Source organism: Betta splendens, chromosome 9 (genome assembly GCF_900634795.4).
Source record: "Betta splendens chromosome 9, fBetSpl5.4, whole genome shotgun sequence".
NCBI lineage: Eukaryota > Metazoa > Chordata > Actinopteri > Anabantiformes > Osphronemidae > Betta > Betta splendens.
The window spans coordinates 15,474,264-15,499,534 of NC_040889.2; the positions used below are offsets into that span (position 1 = coordinate 15,474,264).

At 48.3% G+C, this 25,271-nt stretch overlaps 1 protein-coding gene across 14 annotated transcripts in view; it reads right to left on the reverse strand.

Annotated features, from left to right (window-relative positions):
• The window catches only part of fbrsl1 (fibrosin-like 1), a 230,013-nt gene that overhangs the window by 102,140 nt on the left and 102,602 nt on the right, over positions 1–25,271 (reverse strand). The window lies entirely within an intron of this gene.

A 25,271-nucleotide genomic window follows, 5' to 3' on the forward strand; every position in this document is an offset into this window, starting at 1 on the left:
GCAATTAATAATGCACATAGAATAATTAGCAGCATAAATATTTATTAAGTTGAGTTTCTGGTAAGTATAGCCTACGTTAAGCACAGGCAGGCTGACGTACAGTTCACTGGACGGGATACAGCTCATCATTATACTACAATACAGTGTATTTGTCATACTGAAGTCAGTTGCACATGGAATTCATTACAACCATTATTTAGGCCATTTTAATAAATGAATCCAAGTACAAATGCATAGATTAAACTGGACATTGTATTTATATAGCGCTTAACAAAGATCAAGGTGTCTTACAAAATACGATTACATAGAAAACAGGAAGATAATGTTGGTATGTATTATATATAGGATGTGTGAATTGATCAACTTGTCCTGGATGATGTGGTGAAATGGATGGATTGATGGATGGTGTCAACCCAGTATTAGACTAGTTAATGCCTGAGTGTATGTATAGGTTAATAAAAGGAAGTTTTCTTAGTGATGTACATATAGATCTGCTTAATGGAGCTGCACCTCTAACAAACAGTGAGAACTGATGCCAGACCAGCTTCCCGTGCGCGGTGGTCACCTTGTTACACAGAGCAAGCACACTTTATTACCCGGCGCAATCAGAAATATGACTTCAGTTAGGAGTTATAGATATTGGCTATCAGCTTGGAGCGCTGCTGCTGGCCATCGCTCAAGTCAAACAGAGCGGTGGTAAAGTACAAGGTCCGACGTAGACATGGGTGAACCCTTGAACGGCCAACACAGAGGGTAAATATTGCTAGAACACACACTGCAACTTGAAAATGTAAACACACGAGGGTATAACGTGTAGCCAAACCCAGATAAGACACTCATATAAGCAAAGCATTACTCAACATCCCTGGGCTGATTATGTGCCTTCACCATCTTTATCACGGAGCTGGGACAACTGTGCAAATACATTTAAAGCTGTCGGCAATCTCTCAGGGTTTGAGGCAATCATCTACCCCTCAGCACACTTTTGCCTCATTCGGGCTAATCCGCCAGAACCCGGCGGGCCGGGCTGTGATTCAGCACCAGCCATTACGCGGAGGCCAGTGTAAACAGGCCGGAGCAGAGGTGGGAAGACAATCGAGCCCGGGACGGGATTTAATCCCGGTTCAGAGTTGACGTAATGGAGTGCCTGCATACGTCTGGGTGAGCGATGGATTGCGAGGCAGCGGCTGGTTCCCCTGAGTTCCGAGCCCTCTGACTGCAGCCATCTGGAGTAGATCTCTATCTCGTTCACCTCAAAGCCAGACATGAAATGGCAGGCATTTCTCCCTCGCTCTCTCTCTTTCTCTCTCTCTCGCCCCGTCTCAGGTATGTAAACAATCAGACACACTTTGTCTGGCCATGTTTCATTGATTTCTTGTCTCGCTGCCTCTAATCAGCCCTTGACTGGCTTAATTATCTGTAACTTATTCGGCCTGCTTTGGTTACACTCGCATAGGTCACATCAGCCTCCTGCTGAGCTTTAAGTAAACGCTGAGACAGGGAAAGTGAACTTTACCTCAAACATGCTGTAAATGTGCTACATGTAGGTGTGACACTTGAGTGTGAGCGCGCGTTCACGTGCCCCCACATGAGGCATCGTTAGCAGAGTAAGCGGGTAAAAGGCCTCTGCACCCACTCTGAGTGACAGGCTGAACCGGAGCGGGACGGGGCCAACAGAGGTGACGCAGGGTCACAAAATGCCCGGCCAACACTGGCGGCTGGTGTTCGTTATCGGACTGTTTTAAATACCTCTCTCAATGTGAATCCAATTACCGGCAGCCTTTGTTTGTTCAGACAAAAGCAGCTATGTTCAAAGCGCGTCGTTCTCTGATTTTAATCAATCCTCGGGGGAAGCGTGTGTGGGAGATACAGATCAGGACTCGCCGCGCGCCGCTGCGGAGCGTGCGTGCGTGCGCGTTCCTTGGACGCTCGAGCACGCGGCGCTCGTGGGAACGTCAAAACAACCCAGTGATAGCAACTGTCAGAGAAGGTGAAAGCCCGGAGAGGATTTTTTTTTTTACACAAGAGGATTCAACTCAAAAGAATTCAGATCGCGCACCAAACTCCTTAACTGTTTTATTCCTGAAAAGCTCAAGTTTCTGCAACTTGTAGGCGTCGTTAGGCGTCAGAGGCAGACGCAGAGGCTGCAGCAGATAATTACTGCACGACAGGTCTCGCTGCCACATGTCTGCGCTGGCAGAGGTGCTCATGAGCAGTGGGTTCGAGCGGCTACTGAGCCCGATGACGGTACCTGTCGCCACGCCAACCGTCGAGGACGACACCGCCGTGAAATGAACAAAGTCACCGGGTCAGGCTCATTTCTTCCCATTCCATTTCAGAAGACGAATTTCCCAGAAATGAGCCCCCCCCCCCCACAAAGCACATTCATTCTCTCCCGTTGCTGTTGTTCCGAGGGGCTGTGTCAACCCTAATGAATTCCAAAATGTTAAGATTTGCATTTCAATTTGGTAACTTCCCTCTGAAAAGCGATCGGGTCCCCCGCCCCGGCTCTAAATCACATTAGGCATCCAGCTATCTTTTGTGAGGCCCTGCAACAATGTCACTGCGACCGACCCCCCCCTCCATCATTATGCCTCCTGCTTTTTGTCGGCCTGTTTACGAGCTAAATAAATAGCTACACAAAACATCTGGAGCTACAAAAGAGGTCCTTAAGTGGAGCTGTTAAAAAAGGACTGCCGGGACAGACTGAGGCGCGCTTGTACCATTCCTGCCGAGCTCGACCCACCGCAACTTCAGACAAAACAAAAACTCTGGAACTTCTGTGGGTTTTGTTTCCAATTTGAGCCTGAGAAAAAAACAAAATGTTTTTTTTTGTCTCTTATTTGCATTTTTAACAATAAAAAACAACAAATCTCCCCAGACAGTTGTGTATGTTTTTATTTTAATGCTCGCCATCTGGTCACTAAGTGGATAGTTAATCTCTTTACAGATCAACAACGTGATGAATGTTTGTTGCTATTACAGAGGAAATGTAAACATGGTGTTGGGCCATTATTTAGCTGTTCGACACCCCGGGGTTCCTCCTCACTTCGGATGCGTTGCGCATCCAGGGCCTGTGAGCGTTCGCCTGGTCAGTGCTGCAGGCCCCTCTTTTAGCGCCCACACTCTGAGCACTGAAATCCAATCTGGATGGTGTGTGTATGTGTGTGTGAACTTAATGGAGCATGGACCATTCAGCGTCTCACATTCCAGAGGTCAAGCGCACTTTATGAGGTCGCTATCTGCCGATTTACAACGTGGATTTGCGGTGACACCGGCCGTTACTTCGTGCGTCCAAACAGCGCGGCTCGGAGGAACGCGTTCTCCTGCCTCCGTTTGATTGTGACGTGAAAGTCCCTCTCACGGAACAGGAGCCGGGAGGCTGTGTAAACGCGCCGCCAGCTCCAAGGGCACGAGGCCCGGTAACTTATGGCGCGCCTTGCATCTCCATCTACGCAGGGAGATAAGTCATGTGGAGAGGAGGTGCCGGGGTAATTTGTTCTGGGCGTGCTGCTTGCGTAAGCCGTGCTTCTCGTCGGGAGATTCAGCCCCGCTGTCTGGCAGTAAAGCATCAGAGATTAGGTAAGACAAACAAGTCACCCGGCGGGCGGTGGAGGTGATCGCCATGATTCAGCACTTTCTCCCAAGACATGATTTGATGCTCAATTAAGACAATTTCCCTTTAGCTGAACGAGAGCAGTGCAGTTAATGCGTGTCCCCTTTTGTGACTGCACGCCATTAAATGAGTGGGAGGCGGAAAAAAATAAGTAGTAGAGAAAACTTAGGCCCGTCTACAAAAGCCTGTCTAATAAGCTGAATGTGTGGGAGATGCTGAAATGTTTTAAACCCTGACCCCATCTCGTTTTTACATCTCTGAGCAGCAGTTGGAAATGATTAAGACTTCCAGTCACTTCAAATTAACTGCAGAGCTGGAAGTTCTGTAGATTGAGCCGTTAACAGTAAAGAAAAACTTTCACAAGCCTTGAGGAAACCGGTCAGAGTTCAAAAATGTACGGAGATTCATCAGGACACACAGATCTTTCTGGTTGCAATTTACAACATCGTCCTCAATAACACAAGGCCACATCTACAACCTACTTCCTTCCGATTAGAGATACATTTAAAAGCGAATGTGCAAAAACACACGGTGATGCGCGGAGCGCGCTGCGGAGAGGAAACCTCACTTCACGAGGCACAGACATTATCTTTCATGTCCGAAACAAAAGGTCAAAGTCTCAGGCAACCCACGTTCAGAGCCGACAGCTAATCGCCTCGCTTCCCCAGCCGCTCCCACAGAATTACAGTAGCTGTTAAGTGTGCATAATGAATGCCATAAAGCTGGCCTATAAGCACTCTTTTGGCCGGCCCCTGGCAGTGAGTGGGAGCGGGTCTGAGCACAGATCTGCCCGTGCACACCCCCGTGGAACAGAGTGATGGCTGATGGGTTTTTGCAGGGAGGGGAGGGGCCGGGCAGACATCATTAATGAGCGTTAATATTTCAAAGGAGGACGCGGGGCCCGAGCGCTGACCGTTATATTAAAAATCAAACGGTGTGACCTTGTTAAGATGGATGCCTGCTTCCGCCCGTCCCCTCGGCGCGGCCGAGCCGCAGACGGCGCTCCGCATTAAAGGTGGCTCCGTGCCGTTTTTAAAGCGGCAGCCGCAGATATACGGGGTGCGGCGGGAGCATTACGTGTGGCATTTAATTAAAGAAAGGTAAGCTGTGGGATTTTATAGACTGGCCAGGGATTGCTTGATCTGGTAAGTAAGTGGAAATGAAGGATGTTTGAAAGGCGGCATAAATCTAACGCAGTGCTAACTTAACCTTGCTATCACTGTAAAAGTTGGGGCGAGGACACTTTAAGCTCCGTCTGCTGCAGGGAACGTCATGTCATGCTGCTTCTGTTAGCTTTAAAAAGGTTTGTGCTACATTAAAAAAAACATACAGCAGGTACAGGGGTTTGGGTTTCTATTTATAGAAATGCATGTTAAAGGAAGGGAAGCACCAGGAAGGTCCGAGGTTGTGATCCACCTTAACAAAGCCTGTTTTTTCTTGTCGAGTCAGACTAATGATGTATGGGCTGGTAATTAACCCCAGACGACAATGATGAATGTGCTACACTAACACCTTTGTAGGCCGCCTTGTTAGGTAACATCTGAGAATTCTGACAAAGCTATCGTCTTACAAAAATCTCTTAATCACCCTGGTATAATTATAAATGGACCACAGACAGACACCCAGCTGTTTTGATGCACTGGAATGAGAGGGGGTTGTGGAGCATCGGAGCTGACTGCGCTCGGTGCAGCTGTGGTGCGAGACAAAAGCGGCTACGCAAATAGCCCAAGGACATTTTTTTTGTTCTTGCACCCTCTGGGAGTCAAATAAGCCATTTTTCTTAGGGATAATCAAAGGATGGGTGAGGTCAAAGTGTGGGAGAGATAGGGGAGAGGGAGGCACAAGCAGGTGCAAATAAACGGCTTGCTCCGATGCCGCAAGAAGGAAACGAGTGAACTTGGCTCCAAGTCCACTTTTTAAACCCATCTGCAGCCAAACAAAGCTCGGCGCCCAGTGGGAAGTCGTGGTGAGCCTGCACAACCTGGACCAAACGGAGCGCCGCAACGCTTAGCGTCCAGATCAGACGAAATGCAGCTCTAAAACTCACCAGCACCAGTATTTTAAGCGTGTTGATGTCCCAGACTCGGTTCCACACATGATGCTTCACTGTATACTGTAGCAGCAGAAGGCAAACACGACAGCTCTGATTCCAAACACAAGAGGAACAAGAAATGACGCGCACTGGACAGCTTCCCTATCCATCACAGGCCATCTGGCGTATACTGCACTGGCAGTTAGACTGCAAAGTGCCATAAAGGCGACGCTTCCTTCTCTTTGAGGCCCCAGGTCCTTGTTTGACACCCGGCATCCTGTGCAGAGCGCAGCTCTCCAACCAGAGAGCACGCTTCCATAATGCAACAGCACGGCTTTATTTTTCTTCCTCAGCTTTGTTTAAATCCCAAATTACAGTTTCCCTGCAGGAACCCATTGTGGAGGAAGGGGTCTCAATCCATCTCATTCCCTAAATATTTGGACCACTGGCAATTAGCTTTTTGTGATATGCAATGATTTCCTGGTGCGTTGAGGATCGTATAATGGCTCCCATCTGTCTGTGGCTGCTCTGCTAGTCTGAGCATGTCTCAGTACATACGTGTGCATATGGTCGTCTGGTGGTGGAGGTGGATGGAGTAACAGGGAGGGCAACTGTAACTGACCTGAAGCAAACAGGAAACGTACCAGAGCCTCGACGTTCCTCATGTTTAATTAAAACGACGACTTAAGCGCCCTCTGTCAACGCGGATGCCTCTAGACGTGAAGAAACACGCCGTCAGTGCAACATCGTCCTCGGAGCCCCCTGGGGGAATCCTCCCGTGATTTACAAATGGAGGTGACTGTGTTTGACAAACATTTAAAGTCGCGTGTTTGACACGGAAATGTAAATGAATGCTAATAGCGTTATTTTTGGCCCATACGTGCGCGCCGGAGCCGGTGATCGTCACGGGTAATAGTGCTGCCGTTTGATCACGCGAGGAGATAAATCTCACATCCCGCCTTCCACATGTGCACGGCTACGAGGCCACAACCAGACGTGCTCAGGACGCGCGCCCGCCGCTGAGGCCGACGCCAACGCGGGGGAACGAGGCCAAAATGGAAGCGGTGACTCACGTCAAATGGTTGGCTCCGAATACGCGACGCTGAGTCACAAGCCCACGTTGTGTCCGTCGGTCCTCTGAGCGATCGGCACAGATTAACATGGAGGTCATCAGACACTCTGGAATTCACTTAAAGCTCACATACACACACATACACACACACGCGCGCTCGTGAATATATTTCTCTGGAGTGCGTTCCATTTGAAATCCATTTTCATCTCCTCCTGTGCGGGGCTTGTTTATAAAGATATAACCTACACTAGCTTCTATATGCTGTCACTGCCAATTTCGTCTCTTTGTCCTGTGGGACAAACTATCGATGAGCTGTTGCAGGCTGTTAAATTAAAGTGAACCCCATCTACGGGAGAGGGATTGCTCCTCCAACACAGAGCGACACATCCCAGGACCAGTTCAATATGTCACGTCTCTGAATTAAACCACCATAAGGCACAATTTCAAAATGCAATCTCAAAACTTGGGCGTGAAAGTTCAAGCCTGGGGATTGGTAATACGCAGAGTCTATACTGTGATAACAGAACAGGTAGTTGTACTTTATTGATTTATGGAGGTTCCCATGGTGGAAAATTACACATTGCTTTAGACCTCGACTGAATTAATAACAGTTCAAACCGACAAACAACAACAGCGATTGTAAATAGGGAGAGCATGTGAATGTGAATAAAATAACTTGGCTAATAATAAAAATAATAAAACATGCACTGAGTTTTAATTGAAGGCTGCGTTAAAGCTGCGTCTGTCTGGACGTAACATTAAGCAGATGATGAGCAGAGCCTGCTGGTCGCCAGGCACAGAGCTTGGAGTCCGGCCAGAGGATATCGCTTTTTACCTTATTCCCAGGAGACTCTTTCTCCTCATGCTTTCTGCGGCTTCTAAGTGCTGTTTTGGAAACTCCAAGTGGGCTGTAGTCTGCCTCAGTCCAACTGGCTTCTGTCAAACCACTCTATCTAAATGTATGACGGATGGAGAGCAGCTGAGATGATCAGGTGCCTCCCATTCCGGCAGAGGAGCGCAGGACCAAGGCCTCGGTGAGGCCCCTTTGATGTTTAACTGTAGAAAGTCCTGCTGCTTCTAAACTATTTTCATTTCACAAGTACCCACTCAGAGGTTTAGAGATCACTGGAAACCTCCAGTTTCTGTCTGGACAAGCAGTGTCTTCGACCAAACAATTCAATTTGACAAATGTGGATTCTGGGTTTCATGTGAAGAAAAAAAATAATCAAATTAAAATATGAATATCTCCATAACTAGAATGAATGTAAACTATTTCCTATGCCACAGCATATACTATGGATAATAACAAACCCGTTCAACACACACACACTTTCAACTTCACAACCTGCTGGGAGAAAATACACAATGCAGACATGTTGTAGCAAGAAAACCACATGGACTAAACAGTAAGAAACCTGTGAGTCCTGTCACAAACACTCACAACACAAGGCTAAGAGGGGGAGAGAGAGAGAGAGGGAGGGGGAGAGAGGGGGGGGTGGGTGGAGGGAGGCTCCCGTCGCTAACCTGCCCGGTGGCAGTAGCTGAACTGTCATCGCCCGGCCCTGTCATTTTGAGACTTCGCTGTTTAGAGGTGACAGCCGCCCACGGACACACACACACCCCACACTGAGGGGGGGCAAAGGTTCAGGGAGGTGAGTGGGTCCCTGTTTGACACCTCCACATCCACTCTGCATGTCGTGGCCTCCGCAGGCTTTTCTCACTGCGTTGATGTGTCCCTCACCCATTTTAGAGGACGATACAGCGTGTGTGTGTGTGTGTGTGTGTGTGTGTGTGTGTGTGTGTGTGTGTGTGTGTGTGTGTGTGTGTGTGTGTGTGTGTGTGTGTGTGTGCCTGTGTTGAAGGAGGCAAAGGACAACAGAGATGGCGTATGTTACTAAAAAAAAAAAGATCTTCATTTTCTATACTGTAAATATACAATGTGGTTTTCTAGTAATGGAAAACACTTCTCAGTTTGCTGATGAGTGCTTCCAGAGCAGTTGCTGATGTCTTCTGGTCATGGTAGAAGCCGTTACGTGACTATGTGTGACACTTAACTACCTAATTACAGGTTTTCCTGGGGTCTGTGTGTGTGAGGAAAGAGCAGGTCCTCATCAGCAAGCTGTAAATGGTCTCACTACCAACCAGCCAACCAACCAACCAACCAACACACACACACTATAGTAATTGCTGCTTCGGCTCATTTGAGCTTGTCACTCTGCCTGATAAGACTGCAGTATTAAAAATGACAAAAGATTGATACACACCACCCTCTGCGCACACACACACATGCACACACGCACACACACACACACACACACACACACACACGCACGCACACACACGCACATCACGCATCCTCCCAGCGTCCACGCGGCAGGCGAGGGTGGGGCTGTTACTGCAGATTCTACACGCGAGATGGAAGTGATTTCACACGTTTTGTTTTTCTAGACTGGAACGACGACATGTTGCGTAAAACAAAAGCAAAAGGCAAAAAAAAAAGTTTTGGGTGAGAGATGTTCGGGTGAACGCAACGCTGCGAAACCGAACAAAAATATTTAATTGCCCGATCTCTGAGGAGATACATGTGAAAAACTGCAAAAACAAACATCTTGCCCGTCTGTCTACACGCCCGTCTCTCCAACTGCTCCTGCGACGGCAGAGTCTTTACGCTCCACAACGACTAGTTACAAAAAGCTTTATTGGCAACGACGACAGAATCAGCCAGACACTTTGGTAATAACAGCGGCGAGCGTCATAATGTCGCAGCTCGCCCATAACCGATGTGCTGAGAAAATGGAGCAAATAGTCATTTTGACACTGAATATCAACAAACGGGGGGGTGAGAGATGCCAGAGTTAATTGGGAGCCGTGTACGGACAGCATAGCGGTACGACGCACGGCGGTGAGAGCGGAGGAACGACTTGATGTCTGGTCTCTGAACGGGAGGAAGCGGAGCGTTCACAGTTTATTACCACTTCCCTTCGCTCGCTAATCAAAACGCAAAGCACTACAACGTGTCAACAAGGAAGTGTTTTCGTTTTTGACTCAGACTATAGGAGATGTAAGTGTGTGGGTGTGTGTGAAGCAAGAAGTGGGTTCAACCATGTTATATCAGTATATGCACGTGTGGCTTCAACCGCGTGGACGAGCACCGACACGGTCAGTTGATGCATAGTGTTGAAGCTGCTTACATAAGAAAGTAGCGACAGTGAAGCTGCAGGAATACGTGCTGCTGTTTGTCGCAGGTTTCCTAGTGCAGCATCATCCTCCAGCGGGAGAACGCGCCGGTGGGGACCGTGATGACACAGGCCGGAGAGCTGAGCGGCTTCCAGTGGTCTCACCCCTCTGACAGGCAGCAGGAGGAGCCCAGGGAGGCCGCAACTCATTTAAGCCTCTCTCAGGGCGAACGCCGGTTATTAGCTAGAATCAAATGATCCAACGCGTCTAGTGCCACGGGCAGCACAGCACAAAGGACTTCAGTGTGTGTGTGTGTGTGTGTGTGTGTGTGTGTGTGTGTGTGTGTGTGTGTGTGTGTGTGTGTGTGTGTGTGTGTGTGTGTGTGAGAAAGCAGAAGTGCAGGACTTCTTTGGAGGAATCGAACGGTAATGGTTGTGAAAGGAACAACAAGGAAAAGGATTTTGTACAGTAGCGCTGTGAGACTGCAGGACCTACGGTTGAGCTCAGTGGGCTAAATACTGACTGCAGGCTGCTAATTAACACGGTCTGATTGGACTGTTCACTGTTGTTCAGTCAGATAGTGATTAAAAGTATTGGACATACTGTAGAGACAGCCTGAACATATCTCTCAATCTAAGCAGGACCGGACCTAAACACGGGGTCCGATTTCTGCAACTGGAACTGTCTCTCGTCATGTGTGTGTTTTGTTTGTACCAACGCTACCATGGCAAGGCAGCTAATTTGCCCTCCAAGGTTGTTATCCACCCCCCCACCCACCTCTCCGTGGCAGTTTGGCCAGTGTGCTCGGTGAGAGCTGGCCCTCATTACTCTCTCTGCTGAGTCGTCTGGCCTTAGGGCTGCAGTCTCTCGTCCTCCATTCCCCAGCTCTGCTCTCCCTGTCACACCGTAGGCTCCAGCCTTATCTCCCTGGTCCACAAAGCTCTTGTGGATGTGTGCTGCTATCCACTTACGACACGTTGTTCCCAATCATCTCCTTCCCCGTGGTGGTGCAGGCAGAACATTGTGCCAGCCTTCCCACACAATTAGGACAGGAAGACAGTATGTGGTACAAAGCCGCTGAGACTGTGAGAGGATGGGACCAATGGCAGCTCCATACATACAGTACAGCAGCTAATGGCGCTATTTTTATGAAAACATGACCTGCTTCAATATGCTCAGTTCATCTGATTAAGAGGTAAATATGAATTGAATATAATTACTAAAAACAAATATTATAAGCAATCTACTGACTATGATTGAATATGATGTCTTTTTACATAATGATATATTAAATAAAACACACAAATGCAAGGAAATACTTTAATGTTTAAAGTTGGATCGAAATTAACAGGAAACAGAAGAAAGTACCTGCTGCATATGGCGACTCACCGGCCGACTGAAAAGCTCGCAGCTAAGTCATTTTGTGATAAACACGGTGTCACAAATTTAATATGGACACATACAGTAAACAGACAAATAAATTCTGTCAACTTAATCTGCATTTTCCTCGGTCATTTCCGATTTGGCATTCAGCCCCCTCGATCCAATTTAAAGACAATGTCTAGTGTCAGAGAGAACGGGGAATTTATTCCGAGCCAATAAAAAACAGGCGCTTGGCGAGAATCACCATCGGCAAGTCATTAAAAGTAGGAGAGGAGCTGGGTGTGTGGAAATGGCTCATTGTCTCCCCGGGTGCTACTCACCACAAGAGACCTGGACACGTAGTCCAAGGCCCTGATGAATTGAGCCATAAAGGTGATTGGCTCAAATGAAAGTCTGTGCCTCCGAGGCAAGAACACATCTGTTTGATTTGAATACATCACGGCGCAGGAAGGACGGCATGCTCAACCTGGAAGAAAATGATACATGGGCACAAACAAGCGATTTGCACAGTGGCTCAGCATGAATTCCTACATCAAACCTGGCTGGCAAGTGAGACAAACCCAGCCTGTGGGATACACAAGCCTTCATTACCGCGCTGCTCCTAGTTGTCAGGTTACGGATGCAAGGCCTCGGGTGCAATGCGCGCGTTCGGAGCAGCGGCTGCCTGCTAATTACCAACCTAGGCAACACGCAGCCATTAAAAAAACGCAACCCTGAGTGTCTGCTAAGCTAATTTGTCTAATTACATATTTGTAACTTATATAAAGACCTAACATTACCCTGAAGGCTTGCTCTCGGAGAGCGAGCTGCGCGGATGCTAAATGAAAACTTTGCCGTTTTGCCATAGCCTCCAAGCTTGTGTGGGGGAGGTGGTGGAACCCCTGTGGGGTGATGCTGTGACTATTTCTGCATCCCAGAGATTCCTCTCCCGTGGGACAGCCACCCACATCCCACCGACAGTCCTCCTGTTTATTTTTTCCTCATCATCAACGTGGCATTTCTCTTTCCAGAATTTATCAGCAAAACCAATATTCCGTGCCACTTATGAGGAAACCCAGGCCCCCGGCCGGTGTAATAGATTGTGACTGAGCCATCATCGTGGTGAGGGTCTATGGCAGCTCTGCTAACAAGCATTTTTAATGAAAGGGGAAAGGCTGGGCATGTGTCAATTTAGTGAATTTAAAAGGTTTAAAAATAACAAAAAAAAAAACAACAACTTTTAATTAAAGTGAAAATTGAAAGCTGAGTGCGATGTGTGGGAACAATTCTCACTCGGAGTGTTTGGAGTGCCACTGGGTCGCGAGACACATGTTGAGCAAGTCACATCACAGTGTTTGTTAGTTTATGACTGAGAAACGCACCTCAGCTTGAATGGCAGTGGTGAAAATCATAACCAAGTCACAAAAAGAACAAACAAGATGATGCCGACTACTGATAGCAGCAGCACAGCAGCTTTGCTATTCTGGGGTCAGAGTTCTTGCCTACGTGCCGTTGAGCTCAGGTTTGTCTCTCTCTCTCGCCCTCTCTCTCTCTCTCTCTCTCTTTAGGGCCTAGTTCCCCTCTCATCTCCCATGTGGTTGACCGTCATGTCTAGTGCCAGTATTCACCCCCAATGCTGTTGAGCAGACATGGCACCTGTGGCACATATGCTAGTTTCAGTTATTAAAATAAAAAGAAAAAAAAGTGTCCATACATATATACAGTACACTGTATATATATATATATACATGATTGCATGCGTGCGTGCAGGCGCATTACAGTTAGGTAAGTTCTCAAGTCTTTCTCAAGTCACCGAACTTCAACAATCTCTGTTTCAAATGTGCAATCAGAAGATAAAGCAATGCCACTGTGGTTTGGAATCCGGCAGTCTTGACTCAACCCACTCATTTGTGGAGAGCGTGGTGCGCTCCGGGCCAGCCAGAGATGTGTCAACAGAAACCTAGACACAACCTCAGAGACCCAGCGAGGCCCCGCTATCTCCTCTACTTCTGACTCGTCGTGGCTCAACTCTTTCGCGCTGCCTCTTTTTTTTTTCTTTCCTTTTTTCTAATGAGGTGAGATTTTATCGGGCCCCCTCTGTCAGTAACCGCTATCGGTTGTGAAATTTCAGAAGGCAAAGCGTGTGGGAACCACAGTATCAGTTGTGCTCATCTCGCCCAGCACCTTTACAGACGCGCGGGCGGTTTCTGAAAAGGTGAGAAAAGCTCCACAAAGCGCACATCGGAGGACGGTTTTAACACAATCAGTGGAAATACTTTCATACCCCGTTCAGCCTCTCCTCTCCGCTCCCCCTTTTGTTCTGCTCTTGCTTTCTTTGTGCACCACCTCTGGCACCTCGCAGCAAGATCCATTTACACGCGGGAGCTACAGCGGTGGAGGAGAGGCCTGCATTTGCATGGATCTCCGGAGTGGAGATGTGAGAGGCGATAGTTAGCTGGCGTGGAAGCCCCCATCAATCAGGCCATGCTCAGCCCTGAGTGCAAACACCTGTGGGACAAAAAGGAGGAACTGGATGATGGCCTTTCCCCGCGGGGCCCGCGTCACTCGCACCGCGGCACCAGCCGACGCTGCTATATTGTGCCGCCGTCTCAACTGACACTCCGCAGTCGAGATCGCGATCAAAGTTAATTCTCCGCACTTACAATCGAGCTGGCTTATTGAATTTCAGCGTTATGATAAATACAGCAAGCCATTAGAGCTCTCAGCACGGATGCGCCGCGACACAAAGTAATCCCCCGGGTGCTCGGAAGCCGCGCTCGCTCAGCGCTCACAAAGGTAATCCAGCTGAGAAGTGGGGTTGTGATCAAAACCTCAGGATCTCAGCGGGAGCTGGTGAAAGGTGGGTGGGGAGAGACTGAGAGAAACTTTTTCACTTGTTCAACTGCTCTTTTTTCTTTTTTTAATCTTATCTTGTGCTGCTGGGAGACATTGTCACCAGATAATAAAGGAGTATGAACATAGTGAGTCTCTTTGTCACACTATGTTCACCGCCGGTGTCGCTAACCAGCGCTACAGAAGTGGTGCTTAACCCCAATAACCCGGGCACCACCACTGGACTTCCAGGGCGAGAGATCACCTGTAACTGGAATAAGATTTGGGTTTTCTGGCACTAATCTATAATAAGTGATCTGTTCTCGTCCTCCTGATCCCTGGAGGTGCTGCCATCTCATTCCTTTCCTCCTTCCAAATGCATTAGCATAGCTAGCAGCGCGGGGGCGTCGGTGGCTCCATCAGTAATGTCATGGGCACTTTAACATGATGAAGCACGCCGTGGCCCTGCTGGCATGAATAATTCACATTACCACGCGCCCAGAGAGAGGCGGTGTGTGTGAGGGGGGTGGGGGGTGGTGTGGTGCGGCGGGGGCTCTTGCGACAATGAATTGTGAGAACAAATGTGTGATTTTTAAGGCCCCTCTGTTTTGGGTGAGCGAGCAATTTTAATTCAATTTGATATTTTGCTTTTTAAAGTGAGGCGAGACCTTGAGCTGGGCTGGGGGGGGGGAAATAACTAAGGTGGGATCAGAAGAGGGAGCTGTGGTTATAGAGTGGGAGGGGAGGGGAGGGGGTCCTCCTCATCATCCATCACAGTGGCACTTCAATGATTGTCAAATAAGTAGCCCTGTCCAAACCCATCTTTTATCATTATGTATGAATGAATCTATCGAGAGAACACATCATCCAGCACATGGGAGGCCTCTATCTTATATACATGATAGGGAGGCGATATGGAAATGGATACATGATAGCAGAACGGCTTCGACGGGGAGATGGATTCACATGAGCGGCTGGGCTATTTGATCTGAACACTGTCTATTCTGTCAGTCTTGGAAATAGAAAACGTACCAGCCGACGCCTCCATCGCAACTTAACGCAACATATTTTCGGTCTGCTAATACTGACAGAATGGCTCCAAAAGCGGCAGTGACAAAGTTCTCCATTTAGAAAACGCGTCTCATTAAATACAGAGAAATACTTAATGGAACATTCTCCATACCTCCGACGCTTTGAGGTTTCGGCATTTTAAAGCGTAGCACCGCTGGGTCCTTGGCTCCGAAGCCGACGCGAGAACTTTAATGTAAATAATTCAGCAAAGGTGGATGAGAACTCTTGGCACGAGATTAAGGAGGCTGTGCCTGCAAAAGCTGCTCTCAATCCATTTTCAAATTGTCACGGGGCCTTCTAAGAAGCGAAACAAACCCACCTTAATCTCTGCTAATCATACTTAAGCATGAATGTTTCATGTGGAAATGTCTGGTTACAATTTGGAGGCTTTTTCCTCATTCCTGGGGTAACCCTGCCACAATCCAGAAATCCTTTTGGCCACAACAAAGACAAAATGTGATGTAGCGACATCAGATGCGGTGCGGCGCGCACAGCATGTAAGTAGGAGGAAGCAGAATCCCACATTACAGGCACCATGTTTGTTGAATACATGAAACACACAAGATAATGAATTCAGGCTGCCAAATTTCAAGATGTGCCAAAAGATAAAGCTGTTATAAACAAGGAAAAAAACAACAGCGATAACATCAGTGATTGGTTGTGATTAACATCAGCCTTCTTACTTGTGTCTCAGAAATTCAAATTACAAGCAATTACTGATGTAGGCAATACTAGGGACCAAGCTAATATTATTATTATTCGAGACAGAGCGTAACCCAACGGCGGGATGATTACATTTGACTTGCAATGATCCCCTCCTCTTCCCCCTCGAATGAGAAAACAACAGCTTGGAGAAACTAATAGACGTATTCCCCTAAGTAAGTTTGCCGCTACTGCCTTTCTTTAAATAAATCTCATCACCTCGGCAGAAAACGCTTTGATTTCTGCCGCATTTATAAAGCGCAGACAAGCGTCCGACCCATCTGTCCCTCAACTTGCGTGTGGCGCAACGCGGCGGCGGCGGAGGGAAGGATTGATCACATAAAGCGCGGCGACGTGCATCCGCATCCGCCGCGCTGCTCCCGCTCGCATCATTATCCCCATCGCCTTTCGCTTCCCCCAGCTGAGCCCCCCTTTCGCAGGCAGGCTGACACACCGACGGCGGGTAAACACCTTTAAAAGGATCTGACGCCCTGTAATGGAAGCAAAAACACTTCCGTATTGTCGGGGACCCCCCGGCGCCGTGGGCTCGCGGCGGAGTGAGCCATCATCTGGTGTCACCTAATTGGATCAAGTTTGTGTGGGGAACAGATGTGTGCGGCTGGCTGAGGTAAATAGTGGACCGCGAGACGCCGGCGCTGAAATTGCTTCCAAAATCGCTTCCGCCTCCATAGAATGAGCGAGAGTAGCGAAGAAAATACAGTAGAAAAGAACATTTGCGGCACTGCCTGAAAAAGTAATAAACACTTTCTCTTCAAAAAAAAAAAAAAAAACAACAAGGTCCCCGTTTCCTTTTGTTCGCACAAAGGCCCAGTCACACGTCTGCGTGGACGGGAAGTGGAGCACTGGCTGAGGCAGTTAGCGTGGCAATGCTCCGAGCACAAGCAACGATCCTTGGCAGAGGACAAATTACACCTTGCAAAGCGGGTATTGCTGATCTAATTAAGAGCTGGCAAAAGGTGCCATCGTGGCCTGACAGATTTCAGCCCTGAGTCCCTTCCGCTCGCAGCGAGCTGCCGCTAAAGTGAGACGCGTCGGCGCGAACAAAGAGAGATGAAGAGAGACACGGAGAGACGGCGAAGCACTATTTCCAATCAAGCATCTGCCTCCCCTCCGACGCAGCTCGATTTAACCTTGAAGAGTAATGAGATCTGACTTGCTTAAATGTTAGCATTCTTAAATCATCAGGAAGTGCCTCCAAGGAGCCGATAATCACTGTGCCAAATTGCTGCGCTCGCTAATTTCATTTCTCCCTAGCATTTGCTTGCAGTTAATGTCGATTATTCAAGAACAGGCATTTAATGCTGCCAGGTCCCAGGGGTGTTACATTAAAATGTAATAACTTGCAACATAAATGAAAACAAAAACCATTACTTTCTTCCCCCCGCAACTTTCTTCCCTCCTCCCTTTTCCTCAGCCACCTCTCTGCCTGCCTCCCTCTACAGTCTCTCTCCACTCCCCCCCTCCCTCCCTCCGTGGTGGGAGTTTGAATCTAATTCTCAGCCCATCTGGCAGGCGTAATGAAGGCGGGCTGGGCTGGCGGTGCCCTGCTGCCATGGCTCGGCGGAGCAGGAGGCTAGCTGGCAGATTGGGCTGCCGACGAGTGGAGGGGAGTCGGGGAACCTGCTGAGTGAGTAAGCCAGCCCAGTTAATCTCCTGTGTGCCCCAGTGTGATCGGGGCCAAGGCCAACCACACACTGAGGGCACAGTGGATGGGGTCTGGAGTGTGGAAGGCTGTGGGTAGAAGACTGGAGGGTACGTCTGGCAATCATTTACATTTCCTGACATTTAGCTGACTTCTGTTGACATTCAGTAAGTGAAAAAGAAAACAACCTTCTTATTAAAGCCCACCAAAAGCGTGGAATCATCCATCAGCGAGGGGGGTCGCGGCTCAGACGCTCAGACACCATAAATCCAACTCGGGCTGTAAAGCGGTCAAGGCGGGTGTTTTGTCTTGCAAACTGACTCAGCAATAAGGGGACAGAAGCACACTGATCCACAGCTCCGGTAAGATTTATGCAATGGCACAAAAATGCAAATGTTATCTTCACAAGCAGAGCGCAGGACCGACGTGATCCAAATAATCCAGAGGATTCAGGTTGGAACCGTTAGGAGTCAGCCCAACAGGTGCCGCCTCAGAGGAAGGAAAAGACAAATAGTGGTTTAGCACCATCTGGCACAGACAGAAGTGCATTAGGATTTACATATGGTCAAACATTGCAAATAACAACTGTGAGGTAGGGCTCTGCTCAGTGCATTGAATAGGAGGGGATTTCAAACAACTGAATTTATTTTATTTTCAAATATATTTTATTTTATTTGTGTTTACTTTTACTTTTCAGTGAATATAATGTGCATTTCCATAATATGTTGGTGTATTACGCTAATATTTGTGTTATAAATTCTCTCAGGGTGACACAACAAACTGCCGGGGGAAAAATAACTGGTAGAGTGCCACGCGCCACTGTGAGACACTGGAAACCTCAAGCAATTAGGATTACGCTTCTTTATCTAAACACAAACTCCTCTGCAATAGCTGCAATCTGTCTGCCGTGCGTGATAGCACGTAGGGAGGAAGTGGCAGCCAAAACCCCGGTGAAAGACCTGCAGTTGTCAGCCACGATCTGTGTGCGCGCGTGTGTGTGTCTGTCTCAACACATTTACCACTGGGCTTTATGGAACAAAGCTCTATGACCTCAAGAAGCTATTTTAACTAGCATGTAGGTGGTAGTTGAGCACATTACAGGAAATATGCATGCTTGCTATAAAAGAACCCACAGAATAACAGAGCGATACGAAGACAAAGAACAAAATTCAGATAAGCAGTCAGACAAAAAAAAAAAACATTAATCTACAACAACATAACAGGAAGCTGGGCTGACAAAAACAGCAGGTTTCCCAAAGCTGTGCTGCGGCCTCTGGAGAAACCACAACACTGTCATTAACAGTTACTCTCCTCATAAACACAGCAGCATCAGCTGGAGGTATAATTGCCCCTGCGTCTCCTGTAATCTTATACCTTACCTGCTGTTACTGTCAGACACCTTCTCCGCTGAGAGAGATGAAGAGACAGCGAGCGAGAGAGACAGAGAGAGGGAGAGAGATGAGGGAGAGGGTGTTGTGCCTCAGAGCGCGTGTGGCGAAGTTGGAGGCAAGGTAGGTGTTGCTTGTGTACTGTCAAGGTAAGGAAAGTAAAAATAGGGGTGAAGAGAGAGAAAGGAAAAGGAGACAACACATGCCAGAAAATCAAATGAGAGTGTTGCTCACAGAAATCCCAAGAGCAAGGCTCAGGGGCTCCGGTGGAGGGGAATCGTGTTCTTTTCGCTGAGTGATTAGAAGACGAGTGGCAGAACATGACCTACTTAGTAGAACTTTTTTGTACAGGTTTTGGAAAAAGGTACTTATGCATGTGGAATTAGAGAGGCGGGCGGAAGCGTGAACCCTAATAAATTCACAGAAACATTAAAGATGCTAGGAATAATTGCTAGGGGCTGTTTGTGAATATGGATTAAAGTGTCTTCATCTCGTGACCTCTCAAGCTCAAACAAAGGCTCGCAGTCGTCCTCTGTGCTCTGGCTTTGCAGCCAAGACGAGGAGATGGATGTGTTTGATCCTACAGATACGCGAGGTTAAAATGCAAAACCAAATATGAATTAAACATCAACCGACACTCTCTAAAGGCTACAAGAGGAGGTTTTAGTACCTTCAAAATTAGCCCGGAAAGTGTGGTGGGAGGTGTAAATGTTAAGAGAACCAGAAAGGAGGAGAGAAGAAGATAAAAAACCTGTTTTCTCAAAATCTGTGACTGAAAACGGCAAAGCGTTTCTCTGCCCTGTTACAATCCCATATTGGAAATCCACCGAGGCCATGGAAAAGGAACACTTTAGCTGTGCTGTAGAAATGGGCCTGCCTCTGGCTCTTCTTAATTTCAGGCTTTGTTTGTGCAGCGTCGGGGAGCTCTTGTGGGTTTGCGGGAGACCCGCAGGCCTTTTGTCTCATCAGCAGAGGTGGTTTCTGCTCGGCGCCTGCAGCGATCTGTTGGCGTACGCCTTTTGTTCTACCTCTCCGTGCGAGATTTGGCCACAGGTCACGGATTACAGGCAACAAAGCCATCACAGGTACACCGCTGTTTGTTTCCCCTACAACAACTGTTAGCGCCCAGGAGAGAGGGAGGAAACGGATCTCCATATGAGTCAGAGAGAGGTTTGTTGAAAGAGTGCAGAACAACCATCGCCTGCCTTGGGAAATGAAAAGTCTCGCAAAAATATGCTCTTTTTCTTCCCCACTAGCTTCTGCCCAAGCTAAAATGGATCCTGTTGGATTCCTTGGGGGACACTGGCAAAGGCTGCATCGCCTGCTTCTTTAAATGACACAGACTAATATTACACTTGTGGCGCTGAATTAATAAGCTGCAGCGTGATAAATCTGTATGATTTATTATGTTCCCCTCCAGTGTATAATCAAGTTGAATGAGACGGGGAGAGAGAGTGGAGGAGACCGAGACATCGCCGGGTCTCAATTGAGACACAATAGGAGAGGCCCTTCTCTGCACAGCTCAATGGACAAGCTTACATAGCTTTGACGGAGAAGTGTGAAACAGTCAGCCGCTGAAATCAGTGGGTGTTATGTTTAGCAGAAGGAAGATGATTAAAATACCAAAAAGTTCAATGTGCAGCGCGCCGTGAAATATGACATATGGAACTGCCAAAACTGAACTAGCAGACGTTCCGTCCCCCCCAAAATGGTCCATTTCTTTTGGAAGCATGAATTCCCCATAAGGGTGTTTTATGAGAATATCACACCTCTACGGAAGCCTCATCCCACAATCCACGGGAGGCTTTCTCTCTCTCTCTCTCTCTCTGCCGCCTGCTTCTGGTGGGCTGCCATCGTATTCATTCCCCGTTCCCAGATAGATGTTTGTAATTGGAGCTCTAATTTATGATCGGGCCTTGGTGCAGGATAATGATATGGAGCATTGTAATTTGCTGATGCAAATTGTACGTTATAATGGGGAGCCATAAAAGCCCCAGCAACATCTCGGAGACTTGCCAAACACCCTGAGCGTTCATTACAGCCCTCATTAAAACATCCACGTCGGCATTGGGAGCTCTTACAAATGGAAGGAGCATGTAATTGCTGCTTGATTGTGGTATATGTAACATATGATAAAGTGAAATTACCACTTTATTTGTCTACAGTGTCCGTGAAACTTAATGGGGAGAAAGGCTGCAGTAAACAAATCCTCAGAGCACTGTTTGATTGTTACATTATAGGGCTATTTGTTTAAAGTGGGGCAAATGTGAGTTAGGGGACAGTACATCCAGGACAAACTAAGAGTGATGATAATCAAGGCTGTGCTTGGCGGGATAAAACTAATGCTTTTACCCATGAGGGCCAGTGTTTCATTTGGACTAACTCCAACATGGGCGACAGCACAAAGCTTTGTCTGGGAATATATTAACTGGATTTAATATAAGAAAAGATCAGCGTTGTGCTTCTTCATTACCACACAGCCAAGTCATTAGCATACATTAGCTTCAAAGATGTGGGATTGAAAAGGTTAGAATGAACCACTGAAGTCACCCCTGCTAAAAACATATTTTGTACTAATGCCAATCAAGCCATTTCCAATCGTTGATCTCAATCGAGTGAGTGTGTGGAACGCGGTGAAGCTGAACGTCCCCAGCTTTTAGGCAGACTTAAGAGCAGCAAAGCCAAGTGGCAAAAGCAATTAGGAGTTCATTTAGGAGAAGTGAACGATGCTGGGACTGGTGTTTCTAAGGCCCGGTCAACACTAATTCACAAAGTCGCCCTTTTATTCAAATGACCTCGCTCCGCGCTCCCTTTGTGTTGGTGCCATTCTAATGCATCTCCATTAGAACAAAACCTGAGCTGCATCGCTAAAAATGCTGAAAATGAAGTTTCCCTTCTCGACTTTGAATGACGGCAGGCCTCAACCGCCAGAACTGTGTGTGCTCAGCCACTGGAAAAGGATTTTCAGCCACGCCATTCAGCCGGGGTCCCAGAAGCCTGCAGCCTTTATCTGCAGACTCGTTGATTGATGTGTTGTGGGCCCTGCTGTGGTTAACAGCAATTTTTATCTGTTGCTAGCGGCAACAGCCTAGGTCCCTGGTGCGCACAGAGCAGCGGGGCCCGGGATCTGAAGCTGGACCGCACACCGGGATAAACAAATAGGTTTTTCAAAGCGGATAGCCCTCATAGAGAGGCCCCTGACAGGCAGTGCCCCACCCCAAGGCCAGAACAATGTCAGGGCCCGGCCCACTCCTGCTGGGCTCTGGCTTTCCTTCACTAATTTTCACCATGTGCAAAGGCGGCGGTACAGAGACACCAGCACACCTCGCTGGAAAAGAAGCGAGGGAGGGAGGCCCAGAGAGGCAGGCAGGGCGATGTATAGAGCTAGAGCCAGTCACAGGGAGACAGTGAAGAGGTTTATATGCTGTAGAGGAAGACACTGCGGGAGCGACAAAAACATTGCTGCAAGTACTATTCTAAGTATAAGATATAATTTACACTCAATTTCTTTCAGCCGCTGCGTTTAGCATTTAATCCAGTGAATCTGTGTCATTTTGTTAAATAAGGCGTGAAGCTTTTTAATGGCTTCTATTATAATTAAGTGACATAATCCTTGTATTCGATAAAGATCTTGTAAAAGGCCTCGTCACTCAGACGGAGGAGTGTTTTTGCTACAATGTGGAGGTCGTGAATGCCAAATCAATTAAAACAAGGATGTTTAAGAATGCACAAATGGCTGCGAGACTCGCTGAGCGTTAAATATGATTATGACAGCCGCCCTAGCAGGGAGAATGAAGAACGGGCGTGTCTCCGAGCTCCGAGCACTCTTGCGCAACCCAAGCACTCGGGCTAAGGTTTTACTCCCTGACATGGTGGAGATAAACCCTCCCAAAACAGACTAGTCAGATTAGAGTGTCACAGACAAAGCTCTGTGCCTTTATCGCGCACGAAAACACGAGCTGCAGTTTGGCCTTGGGTGGTTTCGAAAGATGTGTGTTTGGGGGGTGAGAGGCTGAAGCTCGATCGCTTCATCTCAAAGGAAAGGGAGGCGCGTTGTCTTTTTTGGTCTAAAGCGCTTCCTCCTCTCTGTGGCGCATCCAGCCCAGAGGCAGCGGCAGGACAGGCAGATAGCCGCGGTGAGATGTTTCTGACGTCTCCCCGTCGCTCGCTCTCTCTCTCCCGCGCGCAGCTCGTATCTGGCGTGCGCAGGAGGGGATGTTGGGTTCCTTATCAAGGGGCCCCTGAGAGGATGATAAATCACCGGAGCCCGGGCCCATCTCCGCTGCAACAACAAGCAGGTAGCAGTGCAGGAAACAAGGCCCAGATATCGTCTCCACCAACATGGCCGAGGCTATAATGAAGCCAGCACAAAGCAGACAGGAGCGCGTCGGCCCGATAAACAATTCATAACACATCCAGTCGTCCAGCGAGAGCGCGATAGCGAGTTTCCGTCCTGCTGCCGTATCGCTGCTGGACTCTACGGTGCAGAGATTAGCCCTAGCCCTCAATGACAGCTGAAGGCTTGGGTGGTTGCGAGTGATCTCACACAGTGTCAACCAGCAAAACCGGTGTTTGAGGAAATTCTAATTATTCGTAGTAAAATCAACTGGCGCGTGGAAGTACTTCACAAATGCCTCCTACCTGGACTTTGCCCTGCTTTCGTTGCACTGCAATCACACCAGTGAAAGGTCAACACCTGCTGCAATGGCAATAAAGACAAGCGGCTATCAGCACGCCACCTCGTCAATACGCGATCTGTTTAGCAGGTGCCTATTAATGGGCCCGACGATCTGCTGAGTCAGCGTTAACGTCCACGTGGGTCATTTGTAGAAACACAGCGATTGTTCTCCGATACCGAACTCACCTAATGGAAAAAAGGGCTGGTTGGTCGTGTTATGTCGGCTTCTGCCCCTTGACGACGTCCAACTGTAAGAGTGAACCAATTTCACATCTCGGCAAAAAGAATCAGCTTGATTCGAAAAGTATCTGCAAGAACTATAATAGTGTTTGCAAACATCATCAAAGCCTGAACATATGCACGCACCCAAGCCGTATTCTTTGGGAATCTTGTCACTGTAATTCACATTTGCAACTCAGGTTTCTGTTCGTTTCATCTTTTAACAAACAGTGAGGGAAAGGAGGAGAAGGGGGCATAATCACAGAGACATCTGACTCGCATTACAGTGCGTGTGGCATTGTTCGTGCGACAATGAAAAGCACAGCCCGATGAATGGAACCAGCAGGCAATGTGTTCTGTGCAGCAGAGCCAAAGCATTTTGAACATCGTGGAAGGGTATTTGCCGCGTCTGAAACACCCCAATTTGCCTTTTTCACAAGTCTGGCACTAAAGCCCACAAACTTCCTTTAGATTCTCGTGTAAACCATTCAAATGAGTCCGCTCAAGCCTGGCAGGCAACATAAGAACGAAGACATATGGAGGCATAAACAAGAGGAGGCGTTATCTCCCATAGAGGTAGAAAACAAACTGTCAGGAGAGATTGCCTTCTCCGGCTCTTAGTGCTTTGTGACAGATAACCAGCCCCCACCCTCTCGCTCGCTTGCCCGCTCGCTCGCTCTTTTTTTTGTGGAGAGCCCGAGCAGTAGATGGGGATCAGCGCCATGGGCCAGCCAGCACATAGTGCCCCAATAGTGCAATTGGTGGCCGGTGGCGCTGACTGCACCAGATTGACCCTCTCTCCGCCCCGCAACCAGCCCTCCGCCCACATGCATAACCTCTCTCTTCCTGCTCCTCAGGTCATAACACTCTTTCCAGCCCCTGGCCTTTTTCCTCGTCCTACTGCTACTCCTCCTCTCATACCCACTCAGCCTCTGCTTGGCAGTTCCCCGGAGCCCCCCGCGACCTCACACCTCGTGCCCATCCTCCACCCCCCCCTCCAAAATCATCATACTGTAAAGCCCGAAGCACTTACAGATAAAGAGACCCAAGGAATCAAGCGGGTCTGGCAGCACGGCAGATTGAGAGTCAGAGCTCAGCACCCAGGAGGTGCCCAGAGGCTGCAGAAGCTGCAGATAGCGCCGTCGGATAGCTGGAGAGGGGAGGCAGACATTGTGAAACTTCCTGCCTTGGTTACTGGACTTTTCTTTGCTCGCACAGTGCCCTCGCCCCCACACCACCACCACCAGGCCCCCTCCACCTCCACTTCTGCGCTCGCTCGCTCGCTCGCTCTCTCTCTCTCTCTCCCTCCGTCTCTCTGACTCCCTGCCTCCTCCTTTCAGATAAAGAGAAGGCCTCGTTCCCCGCCGACTCAAACTGACAGCTCGAGCCAAAGGGCTTCACAAGCTTTTTTGGAAGGTCTTGTTTGTTTTCATCCATCTGTGAGTATGCGGCCGCCGGG